Here is an 18,554-nt window from a genome sequence, read left to right as displayed (position 1 = left end):
CATAGAACTTGAAGGGGAGTTCCGTGGGGGCCAGTTATTCGGGCCCCTCTTTCCTCAAAATGAATTTGTGCTTTTAGTTTGGTGAGCAGGTCACGGCCCAGCAGAGGGTACGGGCAGTCCGGAACATGTAAGAAGGAATGGGTCACCTTACCAGTAGCCAGCTGAACCCGGCGGTCCGTAGTCCATCGGTATTGTTTCTCACCAGTAGCTCCTTGTACCCAGGCCGTCTGGTCGCTGAGTTGTCCTGAAGCTTGAGTGAGGACTGAATGCTGGGCTCCTGTGTCTACCAGGAAAGTAACTGGCTGCCCCCCAACTTTAAGCGTTACCCTGGGCTCGCGGGGGGGGGGGGGGCTCCTGGCCCTGACCTCCCTAATCTTTATCTAGAGCCAAGAGGGAGGTTCGTGGTCGAGGCTTTCGGGGTCCGCCAGGCTTCTTGGGGCACTCTCTGGCCCAGTGCCCTTTCTCTTTGTAATAGGCACATTGATCTTTATCCAGCTTCAGCCCCTTTCGAGCTCCCCCCTATCTCCCTTCCTTTCTTGGCCCTGAACTACGGCGGCCAAGATTCGACTCAATTCTCTCTCTTATTAAAAATCTTTTCAGCTTCTTTAAGTAAATCCTGTAATGTATAGCCCTGCAAATTTTCTAACCTCTGTAACTTAGTCCTGATATCTGGAGCAGCCTGCCAGATGAAGGACATAGAGACACTCGTCATTTGTCCTGGGTCATCTGGGTCATAGGGAGTGTACATACGGTAGGCCTCCTTAAGTCTCTCTAGAAAGGCGGAGGGAGTTTCCCCTGCTTCCTGTAATACCTGTTTTACCTGAGCCAAATTAGTAGGGCGTCGTATAGCCCCTTGGAGACCCGCTAGAAGCAACTGGCGATAAAGGCGTAGGTGTCCCTTACCTTCAGCTGTATTAAAATCCCAGTTTGGTCTCTTAAGTGGGAATGTAGCATCAATTTTCTTCAGGCAGCTGGGTGGGACGCCCATCATCTCCCAGAACATGCTTTCTGGCCTCTAGGAACACTCCTTGTTTTTTTTTTTTTTCTTGAGGTTAAGAGGGCCTGTAAGAGCTGTTGGCAGTCATCCCAAGTAGGCTGGTGGGTAAGTAAAACAGATTCTATTAGGTCGGTGAGTGCCACCGGATCTTTGGAGAAAGAAGGGTTGTGTTGTTTCCAATTGTAAATGTCAGCTGCTGAAAACGGCCAGTATTGGGTCTGGCCACCGGTTCCCTGTCTAGGTGGGAAAGCCTGGGAGGTTGAAATCTGGCATCACCTCTCGCTTATTGCGCAATCTCCCTGCGACAGGGGAGAAACCCTTATCAGACTGTGGCCTGGCAACTGATCTGGCCGGCGGCTCTGCCTCCTCCGTTTCAGCCGGGCCTGTCAGAGAGAAGATCTATGAGAGGGGAGTTTGGGTCTGCCGGGAGGACAGGTTTCTTAAGACGTGGCCGGCAGACCGGGCGGGGCCGAGGGGACAGGCTGGGGGTTGAGGGGAGGCCAATTCGGGTTCACGAAGGGTTCCGCCCGGGGGGGGGGGTTAAGGCGAGACTCTCTCAAGTGATAATATAAGAAACCTGGTCAGGATGTCCGTGGACGACCCGATCTTTAACCTGTAAAATAATGATCTTATTAAATGTGCCATTCACTGGCCATCCTGCTCCGAAAGTGGGCCACTCGGATGTGTAGAGAGTCTGTCATTTTCCTTTTTTTTTTAACCTCGACGGACTGGTTGTGTGCCCGGTCGTGGACGTCTTTCTAATGATCAAGAGTGAGACTTAGGGGCGTTGTTAGGGACTGTCCCATGTTAGTTCTAAGGAAGATTAGAACACAGAGAAAACAAACAACACCAACAGTCAAACAAACAACAGACAGGCGTGCTGCACGGCTTTGGTACCAAACTGAAAGCAAAAAGTCAGATGGAGGTGGCAAAGGTCCGGGGCCCCCTGAAAGCCAAAAATACAGACAGAGGTGCCGTTAGTCCGGATCTTTTTCCTCTCCCAGATTGGGCCCCGAAAAGTCGGGCCCCTAACACCCTTGGAACGTCTTCCAGGGCTGCGGGGCGAGAAGTCCGAGCTCGTCAGCTCCTTCTTCGTCCCGCCCAAATTCCAAACAACCTGGCTGAGCGCTCACAGAACAGACCTGGCTGAGCGCTCACAGAACAGACCTGGCTGAGCGCTCACAGAACAGACCTGGCTGAGCGCTCACAGAACAGACAGAATAAGGCAGAACGAGACAAAATCAGACAGACAGACAGACGCCGGCCGGCTTACCTCCCAGTGGGTGGTCGGTGGTCCCTGGGTGGAGGATCTCCTTTCCCGCCAATGCACCAAATGAAAAGCTCTCAGGGAGAACTTTCCCTCGGGATGGAGACCCTCCAACTCCAAAGACCAGACCGAGACACCACAGGATGCAATCAGCAAGAGGATTTGGTTTATTGTCGGGATACACAGGCACAGGCACCTGCGGGCGCTTCAGTCACTCGGGGGACTGGCGCGCCCCACAGAACCAAGGATGGGCTTTTATAGGATTTTGGGGAGCAGAAGCAAGCATACAGAAGCAGATGCATGGTTACAGGGATATAATTGGTGGATTCTAATATGGCAAGGGTTTAGCCCGGGGGCAAGTTTCCTAGCTACCTTCCTGAAACATAACGGCTGACTCGGCCCCCCAAGGGTTCAGCCCGGGGGCAAGTTTCTTAGCTACCTTCTTGGAACATAACGACTGACCCGGCCCCCCACCAGGGTGTGGGACCTCTCCCGGGGCTTTTTTTCATTGTCAGGTGCTCAACCGAAGTCGTCCTGTTGCCAGGCCTTCAACCAAACACATCCTGCTTGGCAGCTGCTGTGTACTCAGTGTTCTAACCTTTCCCTGAACCAGTCATCTTAAGTACAGCCTTGCAAAATGGCGTTACTGCTGCTAAGCTGGGGTCTTTCACAGCCCATTCACATACGGTCTTCAAACCCAGAAAATATTGCTAATGGCAAGAAGTGCATGTTGAGACCCTGTGAGGGAGAGACCCAACCGCCTGGTCAGGTGGGCACTCCTGAGGCTGCAGAGCAGAAGAGACCACCAACACTGCTCACCCCTGCCCACATCCCTGGCCCAAGAGGAAACTGTATAAGGCCTCTGGGCTCCCGTGGGGGAGGGCCCAGGAGCGGCAGGACCCCTGTGCCTGAGACACCACCAGAAGCTGAAGGAAACAGACCGGATAAACAGTTCTCTGCACCCAAATCCCATGGGAGGGAGAGCTGAACCTTCAGAGAGGCAGACAAGCCTGGGAAACCAGAAGAGACTGCTCCCTGCACACACATCTCGGACGCCAGAGGAAAAAGCCAAAGACCATCTGGAACCCTGGTGCACGGAAGCTCCCGGAAACGGCGGCACAAGTCTTCCTGGTTGCTGCCGCTGCAGAGAGCCCGTGAGCAGCACCCCACGAGCGAACTTGAGCCTCGGGACCACAGGTAAGACCAACTTTTCTGCTGCAAGAAAGCTGCCTGGTGAACTCAAGACACAGGCCCACAGGAACAGCTGAAGACCTGTAGAGAGGAAAAACTACACGCCGGAAAGCAGAACACTCTGTCCCCATAACTGACTGAAAGAGAGGAAAACAGGTCTACAGCACTCCTGACACACAGGCTTATAGGACAGTCTAGCCACTGTCAGAAATAGCAGAGCAAAGTAACACTAGAGATAATCTGATGGCGAGAGGCAAGCGCAGGAACCCAAGCAACAGATACCAATACTACATGGCACCATCGGAGCCCAATTCTCCCATCAAAACAAACATGGAATATCCAAACACACCAGAAAAGCAAGATCTAGTTTCAAAATCATTTTTGATCATGATGCTGGAGGACTTCAAGAAAGACGTGAAGAACTCCCTTAGAGAACAAGTAGAAGCCTACAGAGAGGAATCGCAAAAATGCCTGAAAGAATCGCAAAAATCCCTGAAAGAATTCCTGGAAAACATAAATGAACAAGTAGAAGCCCATAGAGAGGAGACACAAAAATCCCTGAAAGAATTCCAGGAAAACATAAATAAACAAGTAGAAGCCCATAGAGAGGAGACACAAAAATCCCTGAAAGAATTCCAGGAAAACACAATCAAACAGTTGAAGCAATTAAAAATGGAAATAGAAGCAATCAAGAAAGAACACATGGAAACAACCCTGGATATAGAAAACCAAAAGAAGAGACAAGGAGCTGTAGATACAAGCTTCACCAACAGAATACAAGAGATGGAAGAGAGAATCTCAGGAGCAGAAGATTCCATAGAAATCATTGACTCAACTGTCAAAGATAATGTAAATCGGAAAAAGCTACTGGTCCAAAACATACAGGAAATCCAGGACTCAATGAGAAGATCAAACCTAAGGATAATAGGTATAGAAGAGAGTGAAGACTCCCAGCTCAAAGGACCAGTAAATATCTTCAACAAAATCATAGAAGAAAACTTCCCTAACCTAAAAAAAGAGATACCCATAGACATACAAGAAGCCTACAGAACTCCAAATAGATTGGACCAGAAAAGAAACACCTCCCGTCACATAATTGTCAAAACACCAAACACACAAAATAAAGAAAGAATATTAAAAGCAGTAAGGGAAAAAGGTCAAGTAACATATAAAGGGAGACCTATCAGAATCACACCAGACTTCTTGCCAGAAACTATGAAGGCCAGAAGATCCTGGACTGATGTCATACAGACCCTAAGAGAACACAAATGCCAGCCCAGGTTACTGTATCCAGCAAAACTCTCAATTAACATTGATGGAGAAACCAAGATATTCCATGACAAAACCAAATTTACACAATATCTTTCTACAAATCCAGCACTACAAAGGATAATAAATGGTAAAGCCCAACATAAGGAGGCAAGCTATACCCTAGAAGAAGCAAGAAACTAATCGTCTTGGCAACAAAACAAAGAGAATGAAAGCACACAAACATAACCTCACATCCAAATATGAATATAACGGGAAGCAATAATCACTATTCCTTAATATCTCTCAATATCAATGGCCTCAACTCCCCAATAAAAAGACATAGATTAACAAACTGGATACGCAACGAGGACCCTGCATTCTGCTGCCTACAGGAAACACACCTCAGAGACAAAGACAGACACTACCTCAGAGTGAAAGGCTGGAAAACAACTTTCCAAGCAAATGGTCAGAAGAAGCAAGCTGGAGTAGCCATTCTAATATCAAATAAAATCAATTTCCAACTAAAAGTCATCAAAAAAGATAAGGAAGGACACTTCATATTCATCAAAGGAAAAATCCACCAAGATGAACTCTCAATCCTAAATATCTATGCCCCAAATACAAGGGCACCTACATACGTAAAAGAAACCTTACTAAAGCTCAAAACACACATTGCACCTCACACAATAATAGTGGGAGATTTCAACACCCCACTCTCATCAATGGACAGATCATGGAAACAGAAATTAAACAGTGATGTCGACAGACTAAGAGAAGTCATGAGCCAAATGGACTTAACGGATATTTATAGAACATTCTATCCTAAAGCAAAAGGATATACCTTCTTCTCAGCTCCTCATGGTACTTTCTCCAAAATTGACCATATTATTGGTCAAAAAACAGGCCTCAACAGGTACAGAAAGATAGAAATAATCCCATGCGTGCTATCGGACCACCACGGCCTAAAACTGGTCTTCAATAACAATAAGGGAAGAATGCCCACATATACGTGGAAATTGAACAATGCTCTACTCAATGATAACCTGGTCAAGGAAGAAATAAGGAAAGAAATTAAAAACTTTTTAGAATTTAATGAAAATGAAGATACAACATACCTAAACTTATGGGACACAATGAAAGCTGTGCTAAGAGGAAAACTCATAGCGCTGAGTGCCTGCAGAAAGAAACAGGAAAGAGCATATGTCAGCAGCTTGACAGCACACCTAAAAGCTCTAGAACAAAAAGAAGCAAATACACCCAGGAGGAGTAGAAGGCAGAAAATAATCAAACTCAGAGCTGAAATCAACCAAGTAGAAACAAAAAGGACCATAGAATCAACAGAACCAAAAGTTGGTTCTTTGAGAAAATCAACAAGATAGATAAACCCTTAGCCAGACTAACGAGAGGACACAAAGAGTGCGTCCAAATTAACAAAATCAGAAATGAAAAGGGAGACATAACAACAGATTCAGAGGAAATTCAAAAAATCATCAGATCTTACTATAAAAACCTATATTCAACAAAAGTTGAAAATCTTCAGGAAATGGACAACATCCTAGACAGATACCAGGTATCGAAGTTAAATCAGGAACAGATAAACCAGTTAAACAACCCCATAACTCCTAAGGAAATAGAAGCAGTCATTAAAGGTCTCCCAACCAAAAAGAGCCCAGGTCCAGACGGGTTTAGTGCAGAATTCTATCAAACCTTCATAGAAGACCTCATACCAATATTATCCAAACTATTCCACAAAATTGAAACAGATGGAGCACTACCGAATTCCTTCTACGAAGCCACAGTTACTCTTATACCTAAACCACACAAAGACCCAACAAAGAAAGAGAACTTCAGACCAATTTCCCTCATGAATATCGACACAAAAATACTCAATAAAATTCTGGCAAACCGAATCCAAGAGCACATCAAAACAATCATCCACCATGATCAAGTAGGCTTCATCCCAGGCATGCAGGGATGGTTTAATATAAGGAAAACCATCAACGTGATCCATTATATAAACAAACTGAAAGAACAGAACCACATGATCATTTCATTAGATGCTGAGAAAGAATTTGACAAAATTCAACACCCCTTCATGATAAAAGTCCTGGAAAGAATAGGAATTCAAGGCCCATACCTAAACATAGTAAAAGCCATATACAGCAAACCAGTTGCTAACATTAAACTAAATGGAGAGAAACTTGAAGCAATCCCACTAAAATCAGGGACTAGACAAGGCTGCCCACTCTCTCCCTACTTATTCAATATAGTTCTTGAAGTTCTAGCCAGAGCAATCAGACAACAAAAGGAGATCAAGGGGATACAGATCGGAAAAGAAGAAGTCAAAATATCACTATTTGCAGATGACATGATAGTATATTTAAGTGATCCCAAAAGTCCCACCAAAGAACTACTAAAGCTGATAAACAACTTCAGCAAAGTGGCTGGGTATAAAATTAACTCAAATAAATCAGTTGCCTTCCTCTATACAAAAGAGAAACAAGCCGAGAAAGAAATTAGGAAACGACATCCTTCATAATAGACCGAAATAATATAAAGTACCTCGGTGTGACTTTAACCAAGCAAGTAAAAGATCTGTACAATAAGAACTTCAAGACACTGAGGAAAGAAATTGAAGAAGACCTCAGAAGATGGAAAGATCTCCCATGCTCATAGATTGGCAGGATTAATATAGTAAAAATGGACATTTTACCAAAAGCAATCTACAGATTCAATTCAGTCCCCATCAAAATACCAATCCAATTCTTCAAAGAGTTAGACAGAACAATTTGCAAATTCATCTGGAATAACAAAAAACCCAGGATAGCTAAAGCTATCCTCAACAATAAAAGGACTTCAGGGGGAATCACTATCCCTGAACTCAAGCAGTATTACAGAGCAATAGTGATAAAAACTGCATGGTATTGGTACAGAGACAGACAGATAGACCAATGGAATAGAATTGAAGACCCAGAAATGAACCCACACACCTATGGTCACTTGATTTTTGACAAAGGAGCCAAAACCATCCAATGGAAAAAAGATAGCATTTTCAGCAAATGGTGCTGGTTCAACTGGAGGGCAACATGTAGAAGAATGCAGATCGATCCATGCTTATCACCCTGTACAAAGCTTAAGTCCAAGTGGATCAAGGACCTCCACATCAAACCAGACACACTCAAACTAATAGAAGAAAAACTAGGGAAGCATCTGGAACACATGGGCACTGGAAAAAATTTCCTGAACAAAACACCAATGGCTTATGCTCTAAGATCAAGAATCGACAAATGGGATCTCATAAAACTGCAACGCTTCTGTAAGGCAAAGGACACTTTGGTTAGGACAAAACCGCAACCAACTGATTGGGAAAAGATCTTTACCAATCCTACAACAGATAGAGGCCTTATATCCAAAATATACAAAGAACTCAAGAAGTTAGACCGCAGGGAAACAAATAACCCTATTAAAAAATGGGGTTCAGAGCTAAATAAAGAATTCACAGCTGAGGAATGCCGAATGGCTGAGAAACACCTAAAGAAATGTTCAAGATCTTTAGTCATAAGGGAAATGCAAATCAAAACAACCCCGAGATTTCACCTCACACCAGTGAGAATGGCTAAGATCAAAAACTCAGGTGACAGCAGATGCTGGCGAGGATGTGGAGAAAGAGGAACACTCCTCCATTGTTGGTGGGATTGCAGACTGGTAAAACCATTCTGGAAATCAGTCTGGAGGTTCCTCAGAAAATTGGACATTGAACTGCCTGAGGATCCAGCTATACCTCTCTTGGGCATATACCCAAAAGATGCCTCAACATATAAAAGAGACACGTGCTCCACTATGTTCATCGCAGCCTTATTTATAATAGCCAGAACCTGGAAAGAACCCAGATGCCCTTCAACAGAGGAATGGATACAGAAAAGTGGTACATCTACACAATAGAATATTACTCAGGTATCAAAAACAACGAGTTTATGAAATTCGTAGGCAAATGTTTGGAACTGGAAAATATCATCCTGAGTGAGCTAACCCAATCACAGAAAGACATACATGGTATGCACTCATTGATAAGTGGCTTTTAGCCCAAATGCTTGAATTACCCTAGGTCCCTAGAACAAACGAAACTCAAGACGGATGATCAAAATGTAAATGCTTCTCTCCTTCTTTAAATGAGGAAAAAGAATACCCTTGGCAGGGAAGGGAGAGGCAAAGATTAAAACAGAGACTGAAGGAACACCCATTAGGAGCCTGCCCCACATGTGGCCCATACATATACAGCCACCCAATTAGACAAGATGGATGAAGCAAAGAAGTGCAGACCGACAGGAGCTGGATGTAAATCGCTCCTGAGAGACACAGCCAGAATACAGCAAATACAGAGGCGAATGCCAGCAGCAAACCACTGAACTGAGAATAGGTCCCCCGTTGAAGGAATCAGAGAAAGAACTGGAAGAGCTTGAAGGGGCTCGAGACCCCAAAAGTATGACAATGTCAAGCAACCAGAGCTTCCAGGGACTAAGCCACTACCTAAATACTATACATGGACTGACCCTGGACTCTGACCCCATAGGTAGCAATGAATATCCTAGTAAGAGCACCAGTGGAAGGGGAAGCCCTGGGTCCTGCTAAGACTGAAACCCCAGTGAACTAGACTATGGGGGGAGGGCGGCAATGGGGGGAGGGTTGGGAGGGGAACACCCATAAGGAAGGGGAGGGGGGAGGGGGATGTTTGCCCGGAAACCGGGAAAGGGAATAACACTTGAAATGTATATAACAAATACTCAAGTTAATAAAAAAAAAATTGCTAATGGCAAGAAGTGCATGTTGACAATAGCATGATATAGCTATCTCCTAAAAGTCTCTGCCAGAGCATGACACATACAGAGGCAAATGCTCTCATCCAACCATTGAACTTAGAAAGGGACCCCCCATTGTAGGACTTAGAGAAAGGATTGGAAGAGTTGAATGGGTTTGTAACCTCATAAGAACAACAATATCAACCAACCAGATCTCCCAGGGACTAAACTGCCATCTGAAGCCTCCTCGAGGAGAGAGCCATGGCTTCAGTTGCATATGTAGCAAAGGATGGCATTGTTGGGCATCAATGGGTGGAGAAGCCCATGGTCCTGCCAAGGCTTGACTCCCCAGTGTAAGGGACTGTCAGGACAGGGATGCAAGAAGTAATGGGTGGATGTGTGCAGGAACACCTTCATAGAAGAAGGGAGAGTGAGGATGGCATAGGGGAGTTATGGACAAATAAAATATATTCAAATAAAAGTAGAAAAAAAGAAAAGAACAATTGAAACAACTCCTTAAATGGTTAACATGTCTATACATGTAGGTAAACAGGAGTCTACCCATATTTTAAGATGGCAAAGGAGACAGTTTCAAAATGAAGACAAGTACATGAAGTTTTTTCCTGTATTACCCACCCAATATACATCTATAGTTCCAAGGGAAGAGTGAATGCATTTAGTAAAATCTGTCACTCAGTTTGTAGTATAAAAATGATTGTACTCAAATGATATTTACAGAAATTTAAGCGAGCTAAATATCCCTCAAGGAAATAAAAATTTGTCTTACATATGGATCTATAGGATACTTTCAGTCAAACTAAGTGAATAAAGCTGGAATGATTGCTCTTTTGAAGTTTACCTCACTTGCACAAAGAGTTAAGATTGTACCCCAGATCATATAAATCAGGAGTATAGTTTTCACCTATAATCCCAACACTTAGATAGAACCATAGTGATCAATAATTAAAGCTACCCTCTGAGTACAAGGCTATCCTGTGATGCATGAGATTCCCTTTGAAAAATAAGAACCACTACATAAATAACTATTTTTTGTAACTTTCAACCTCTATCGTGACCCCTTCTCAAATTCATGGCTTATTTTTCAGTTATTATTGTTACACATACATACATACATACATACATACATACATACATACATACATACACACGTACACACTCCTATACCCTGACACACACATTGATTAGTTGACCATTGTAGGCAACTTGGTAAGGTAGAGTGGGTCTGAGACTCCAGAAACTTGGTTACATATGTGAGACTGTAGGTTCCTTTCTGCTCCCTGCCAGATTCTTGGCCCGGAACACGTGCCATACTCTCTACAACAGTCACATAGTTGAAAACGAGGTTCTCAATCCTAATGAGGAACCTAGAGGCCCTGAATGTTTACTGTATAAGCTACTTTTCCTGAACATTTCACATCACAAAACGTATTTAATCTTTGGGCCACTCTGAGAAGTTGCTATGCATCCATTTTTCCATGATAGACAGTCAATAAATTGTATGGATAAACATAGACTATCTCTTTCATCAAGAACCACTGTGGACAGCATAGAGAAGGCCTTGTCCTAAAGATCTATAGTCTATGATTCCCATAGAAGTCCTCCCTGTGCTTACTGACAACTGACACCAAACTACTTAAAATCACCAATGATCTAAGCCGGAGCTCCCATTTCAGCAGCCCTAAGATAGAAGTTCTCCTCAGCCCAAGGGCCCCCAATTATCCTGGCTTCAATATAGCCTGTGAATGCCCACTCCCACATACACACACTTCTGTGTGGTTATCCAGTGGCAACTACAGGCTTAGAAGTAAGGGAACCTCAGCTTTGCACCCTATCCCCATCTTATACTTCTTTCTTTCATGCTCTGTGCCATGTGTGGCACTTCCCTGAATTCAGCACCAGACTGCAGATAAAGGCAGTCAAGGTCACCGTAAATGCCTGTCCAGGTGACTTGATGAGTACCCCATGGCAGGGTGGAACACAGGCCACACACACACACACACACACACGCACACACACACACACACACACACACACACACACACACACACACACAGAGTGAGAGAGAACAAAAACACACATACACTCATATATATGAATACATAAAACTTGCTGAATTCCATTAGTACTGCTTGTGTGGTTATGTGATTATGTGTTTAGACCTAAACACTTTGAATTAGCTTATGTATCTTTTTTTTCTTTGTTTTATTTACTTATTTTTTTTAATAACTTGAGTATTTCTTATATACATTTCGAGTGTTATTCCCTTTCCCCGTATCCGGGCAAACATCCCCCTCCCCCCTCCCCTTCCTTATGGGTGTTCCCCTCCCAACCCTCCCCCCATTGCCGCCCTCCCCCCAACAGTCTAGTTCACTGGAGGTTCAGTCTTAGCAGGACCCAGGGCTTCCCCTTCCACTGGTGATCTTACTAGGATATTCATTGCTACCTATGAGGTCAGAGTCCAGGGTCTGTCCATGTATAGTCTTTGGGTAGTGGCTTAGTCCCTGGAAGCTCTGGTTGCTTGGCATTGTTGTACATATGGGGTCTCGAGCCCCTTCAAGCTCTTCCAGTTCTTTCTCTGATTCCTTCAACGGGGGTCCTATTCTCAGTTCAGTGGTTTGCTGCTGGCATTCGCCTCTGTATTTGCTGTATTCTGGCTGTGTCTCTCAGGAGCGATCTACATCTGGCTCCTGTCGGTCTGCACTTCTTTGCTTCATCCATCTTGTCTAATTGGGTGGCTGTATATGTATGGGCCACATGTGGGGCAGACTCTGAATGGATATTCCTTTAGTCTCTGTTTTAATCTTTGCCTCTCTCTTCCCTGCCAAGCGTATTCTTGTACCCCTTTAAAGAAGGAGTGAAGCATTCACATTTTGATCATCTGTCTTGAGTTTCATTTGTTCTAGGCATCTAGGGTAATTCAAGCATTTGGGCTAATAGCCACTTATCAATGAGTGCATACCATGTATGTCTTTCTGTGATTGGGTTAGCTCACTCAGGATGATGTTTTCCAGTTCCAACCATTTGCCTACGAATTTCATAAAGTCGTTGTTTTTGATAGCTGAGTAATATTCCATTGTGTAGATGTACCACATTTTCTGTATCCATTCCTCTGTTGAAGGGCATCTGGGTTCTTTCCAGCTTCTGGCTATTATAAATAAGACTGCAATGAACATAGTGGAGCACGTGTCTTTTTTATATGTTGGGGCATCTTTTGGGTATATGCCCAAGAGTGGTATAGCTGGATTCTCAGGCAGTTCAATATCCAATTTTCTGAGGAACCTCCAGACTGATTTCCAGAATGGTTGTACCAGTTTGCAATCCCACCAACAATGGAGGAGTGTTCCTCTTCCTCCACATCCTTGCCAGCATCTGTTGTCCCCTGAGTTTTTGATCTTAGCCATTCTCACTGGTGTGAGGTGAAATCTCGGGGTTGTTTTGATTTGCATTTCCCTTATGACTAAAGATCTTGAACATTTCTTTAGGTGTTTCTCAGCCATTCGGCATTCCTCAGCTGTGAATTCTTTGTTTAGCTCTGAACCCCATTTTTTAATAGGGTTATTTGTTTCCCTGCGGTCTAACTTCTTGAGTTCTTTGTATATTTTGGATATAAGGCCTCTGTCTGTTGTAGGATTGGTAAAGATCTTTTCCCAATCTGTTGGTTGCCGTTTTGTCCTAACCACAGTGTCCTTTGCCTTACAGAAGCTTTGCAGTTTTATGAGATCCCATTTGTCGATTCTTGATCTTAGAGCGTAAGCCATTGGTGTTTTGTTTAGGAAATTTTTTCCAGTGCCCATGTGTTCCAGATGCTTCCCTAGTTTTTCTTCTATTAGTTTGAGTGTGTCTGGTTTGATGTGGAGGTCCTTGATCCACTTGGACTTAAGCTTTGTACAGGGTGATAAGCATGGATCGGTCTGCATTCTTCTACATGTTGCCCTCCAGTTGAACCAGCACCATTTGCTGAAAATGCTATCTTTTTTCCATTGGATGGTTTTGGCTCCTTTGTCAAAAATCAAGTGACCATAGGTGTGTGGGTTCATTTCTGGGTCTTCAATTCTATTCCATTGGTCTATCTGTCTGTCTCTGTACCAATACCATGTAGTTTTTATCACTATTGCTCTGTAATACTGCTTGAGTTCAGGGATAGTGATTCCCCCTGAAGTCCTTTTATTGTTGAGGATAGCTTTAGCTATCCTGGGTTTTTTGTTATTCCAGATGAATTTGCAAATTGTTCTGTCTAACTCTTTGAAGAATTGGATTGGTATTTTGATGGGGACTGAATTGAATCTGTAGATTGCTTTTGGTAAAATGTCCATTTTTACTATATTAATCCTGCCAATCCATGAGCATGGGAGATCTTTCAATCTTCTGAGGTCTTCTTCAATTTCCTTCTTCAGTGTCTTGAAGTTCTTATTGTACAGATCTTTTACTTGCTTTGTTAAAGTCACACCGAGGTACTTTATATTATTTCAGTCTATTATGAAGGGTGTCGTTTCCTAATTTCTTTCTCGGCTTGTTTCTCTTTTGTATAGAGGAAGGCAACTGATTTATTTGAGTTAATTTTATACCCAGCCACTTTGCTGAAGTTGTTTATCAGCTTTAGTAGTTCTCTGGTGGAACTTTTGGGACCACTTAAATATACTATCATATCATCTGCAAATAGTGATATTTTGACTTCTTCTTTTCCGATCTGTATCCCTTGACCTCCATTTGTTGTCTGATTGCTCTGGCTAGAACTTCAAGAACTATATTGAATAAGTAGGGAGAGAGTGGGCAGCCTTGTCTTGTCCCTGATTTTAGTGGGATTGCTTCAAGTTTCTCTCCATTTAGTTTAATGTTAGCAACTGGTTTGCTGTATATGGCTTTTACTATGTTTAGGTATGGGCCTTGAATTCCTATTCTTTCCAGGACTTTTATCATGAAGGGGTGTTGAATTTTGTCAAATGCTTTCTCAGCGTCTAATGAAATGATCATGTGGTTTTGTTCTTTCAGTTTGTTTATATAATGGATCACGTTGATGGTTTTCCGTATATTAAACCATCCCTGCATGCCTGGGATGAAGCCTACTTGGTTATGGTGTATGATTGTTTTGATGTGCTCTTGGATTCGGTTTGCCAGAATTTTATTGAGTATTTTTGCGTCGATATTCATAAGGGAAATTGGTCTGAAGTTCTCTTTCTTTGTTGGGTCTTTGTGTGGTTTAGGTATAAGAGTAATTGTGGCTTCGTAGAAGGTATTTGGTAGTGATCCATCTGTTTCAATTTTGTGGAATAGTTTGGATAATATTGGTATGAGGTCTTCTATGAAGGTTTGATAGAACTCTGCACTAAACCCGTCTGTACCTGGGCCCTTTTTGGTTGGGAGACCTTTAATGACTGCTTCTATTTCCTTAGGAGTTATGGGGTTGTTTAACTGGTTTATCTGTTCCTGATTTAACTTCGGTACCTGGTATCTGTCTAGGAATTTGTGCATTTCCTGCAGATTTTCAACTTTTGTTGAATATAGGGTTTTATAGTAAGATCTGATGATTTTTTGAATTTCCTCTGAATCTGTTGTCTCCCTTTTCATTTCTGATTTTGTTAATTTGGACGCACTCTTTGTGTCCTCTCGTTAGTCTGGCTAAGGGTTTATCTATCTTGTTGATTTTCTCAAAGAACCAACTTTTGGTTCTGTTGATTCTTTCTATGGTCCTTTTTGTTTCTACTTGGTTGATTTCAGCTCTGAGTTTGATTATTTCCTGCCTTCTACTCCTCCTGGGTGTATTTGCTTCTTTTTGTTCTAGAGCTTTTAGGTGTGCTGTCAAGCTGCTGACATATGCTCTTTCCTGTTTCTTTCTGCAGGCACTCAGCGCTATGAGTTTTCCTCTTAGCACAGCTTTCATTGTGTCCCATAAGTTTGGGTATGTTGTACCTTCATTTTCATTAAATTCTAAAAAGTTTTTAATTTCTTTCTTTATTTCTTCCTTGACCAGTTTATCATTGAGTAGAGCATTGTTCAATTTCCAAGTATATGTGGGCATTCTTCCTTGATTGTTATTGAAGACCAGTTTTAGGCCGTGGTGGTCCGATAGCACGCATGGGATTATTTCTATCTTTCTGTACCTGTTGAGGCCCATTTTTTGACCAATTATATGGTCAATTTTGGAGAAAGTACCATGAGGAGCTGAGAAGAAGGTGTATCCTTTTGCTTTAGGATAGAATGTTCTATAAATATCCGTTAAGCCCATTTGGCTCATGACTTCTTTTAGTCTGTCTACATCTCTGTTTAATTTCTGTTTCCATGATCTGTCCATTGATGAGAGTGGGGTGTTGAAATCTCCCACTATTATTGTGTGAGGTGCAATGTGTGTTTTGAGCTTTAGTAAGGTTTCTTTTACATATGTAGGTGCCCTTGTATTTGGGGCATAGATATTTAGGATTGAGAGTTCATCTTGGTGGATTTTTCCTTTGATGAATATGAAGTGTCCTTCCTTATCTTTTTTGATGACTTTTAATTGAAAATTGATTTTATTTGATATTAGAATGGCTACTCCAGCTTGCTTCTTCTGACCATTTGCTTGGAAAATTGTTTTCCAGCCTTTTACTCTGAGGTAATGTCTGTCTTTGTCTCTGAGGTGTATTTCCTGTAGGCAGTAGAATGCAGGGTCCTCGTTGCGTATCCAGTTTGTTAATCTATATCTTTTTATTGGGGAGTTGAGGCCATTGATGTTGAGAGATATTAAGGAATAGTGATTATTGCTTCCTGTTATATTCATATTTGGATGTGAGGTTATGTTTGTGTGCTTTTCTTCTCTTTGTTTTGTTGCCAAGACGATTAGTTTCTTGCTACTTCTAGGGTATAGCTTGCCTCCTTATGTTGGGCTTTACCCTTTATTATCCTTTGTAGTGCTGGATTTGTAGAAAGATATTGTGTAAATTTGGTTTTGTCATGGAATATCTTGGTTTCTCCATCTATGTTAATTGAGAGTTTTGCAGGATAACCTGGGCTGGCACTTGTGTTCTCTTAGGGTCTGTATGACATCAGTCCAGGATCTTCTGGCCTTCATAGTTTCTGGCGAGAAGTCTGGTGTGATTCTGATAGGTCTCCCTTTATATGTTACTTGACCTTTTTCCCTTACTGCTTTTAATATTCTTTCTTTATTTTGTGCATTTGGTGTTTTGACTATTATGTGACGGGAGGTGTTTCTTTTCTGGTCCAATCTATTTGGAGTTCTGTAGGCTTCTTGTATGCCTATGGGTATCTCTTTTTTTAGGTTAGGGAAGTTTTCTTCTATGATTTTGTTGAAGATATTTACTGGTCCTTTGAGCTGGGAGTCTTCACTCTCTTCTATACCTATTATCCTTAGGTTTGATCTTCTCATTGAGTCCTGGATTTCCTGTATGTTTTGGACCAGTAGCTTTTTCTGCTTTACATTATCTTTGACAGTTGAGTCAATGATTTCTATGGAATCTTCTGCTCCTGAGATTCTCTCTTCCATTTCTTGTATTCTGTTGGTGAGGCTTCTATCTACAGCTCCTTGTCTCTTCTTTTGATTTTCTATATCCAGGGTTGTTTCCATGTGTTCTTTCTTGATTGCTTCTATTTCCATTTTTAATTCCTTCAACTGTTTGATTGTGTTTTCCTGGAATTCTTTCAGGGATTTTTGCGATTCCTCTCTGTAGGCTTCTACTTTTTTATTAATGTTTTCCTGTGTTTCCCTAAGGGAGTTCTTCACGTCTTTCTTGAAGTCCTCCAGCATCATGATCAAATATGATTTTGAAACTAGATCTTGCTTTTCTGGTGTGTTTGGATATTCCGTGTTTGTTTTGGTGGGAGAATTGGGCTCCGATGATGCCATGTAGTCTTGGTTCCTGTTGCTTGGGTTCCTGCGCTTGCCTCTCACCATCAGATTATCTCTAGTGTTACTTTGTTCTGCTATTTCTGACAGTGGCTAGACTGTCCTATAAGCCTGTGTGTCAGGAGTGCTGTAGACCTGTTTTCCTCTCTTTCAGTCAGTTATGGGGACAGAGTGTTCTGCTTTCCGGCGTGTAGTTTTTCCTCTCTACAGGTCTTCAGCTGTTACTGTGGGCCTTTGTCTTGAGTTCACCAGGCAGCTTTCTTGCAGCAGACAAGTTGGTCTTACCTGTGGTCCCGAGGCTCATGTTTGCTCGTGGGGTGCTGCCCACGGGCTCTCTGCAGCGGCAGCAACCTTTGAGACCTGTGCCACCCCTTCCGGGAGCTTCAGTGCACCAGGGTTCCAGATGGCCTTTGGTGTTTTCTTCTGGCGTCCGAGATGTGTGTGCAGAGAGCAGTCTCTTCTGTTTTCCCAGGCTTGTCTGCCTCTCTGAAGGTTTAGCTCTCCCTCCCACGGGATTTGGGTGCAGAGAACTGTTTATCCAGTCTGTTTCCTTCAGGTTCTGGCGGTGTCTCAGGCAGGGGTCCTGCCGCTCTTGGTCCCTCCCCCACAGGAGCCCAGAGGCCTTATACAGTTTCCTCTTGGGCCAGGGATGTGGGCAGGAGTGGGCAGTGTTGGTGGTCTCTTCCGCTCTGCAGCCTCAGGAGTGCCCACCTGACCAGGCGGTGAGGTCTCTTTCCCACGGGGTCTGGGAGCAGAGAGCTGCTGTGGGCCGGGATCCGAGGGTGTGGGACTTCCGGTAAACACAGGACGTGCCCGGTCCTAGAGGAGTTCTGCCTCTGTGTGTCCTGATTTCACCAGGCAGCTTTCTTGCAGCAGACAAGTTGGTCTTACCTGTGGTCCCGAGGCTCAAGTTTGCTCGCGGGGTGCTGCCCACGGGCTCTCTGCTGCGGCAGCAACCAGTTAGCTTATGTATCTTGAGTCTTATACCAAGAGAAAACAGATTCTCCCTCTCTTGCTATCAATTAATTGAATAGAGCTATTTATTTTTGTGGTTTGCCTTGGAGTTATCTGTATTTTAATGCTAATTTCACTGCCTCAAGGACAGCTACCTAGTCACATAATCAGGACTCAGGTGACTTCAACAGAAACTTCTCCCCATTGAATTTGTAAAATACAGGTGAGGAGCAGGTACAGGAT

The 18,554-nt window shown here is 43.2% G+C and overlaps 1 long non-coding RNA gene across 1 annotated transcript; it reads right to left on the bottom strand.

The window, feature by feature from the left end:
* Window positions 1-573: 573 nt before the first annotated feature.
* Window positions 574-2,497, bottom strand: LOC148006919 (uncharacterized). The gene is made up of 3 exons (XR_015645032.1): window positions 2,215-2,497; window positions 1,675-2,164; window positions 574-1,574 (listed from the first exon to the last, which is right to left on the bottom strand). It is a non-coding gene; the product is annotated as an uncharacterized LOC148006919 (long non-coding RNA).
* Between the last annotated feature and the right edge of the window lie 16,057 nt (window positions 2,498-18,554).

Source organism: Rattus norvegicus, chromosome 1 (assembly GCF_021556685.1).
Source record: "Rattus norvegicus strain SHRSP/BbbUtx chromosome 1, alternate assembly SHRSP_T2T, whole genome shotgun sequence".
In the NCBI taxonomy this organism is placed as follows: Eukaryota; Metazoa; Chordata; class Mammalia; order Rodentia; family Muridae; genus Rattus; species Rattus norvegicus.
Note: the sequence above shows the minus strand (reverse complement) of the source record. Positions and strands in the feature narration are given on the sequence as shown.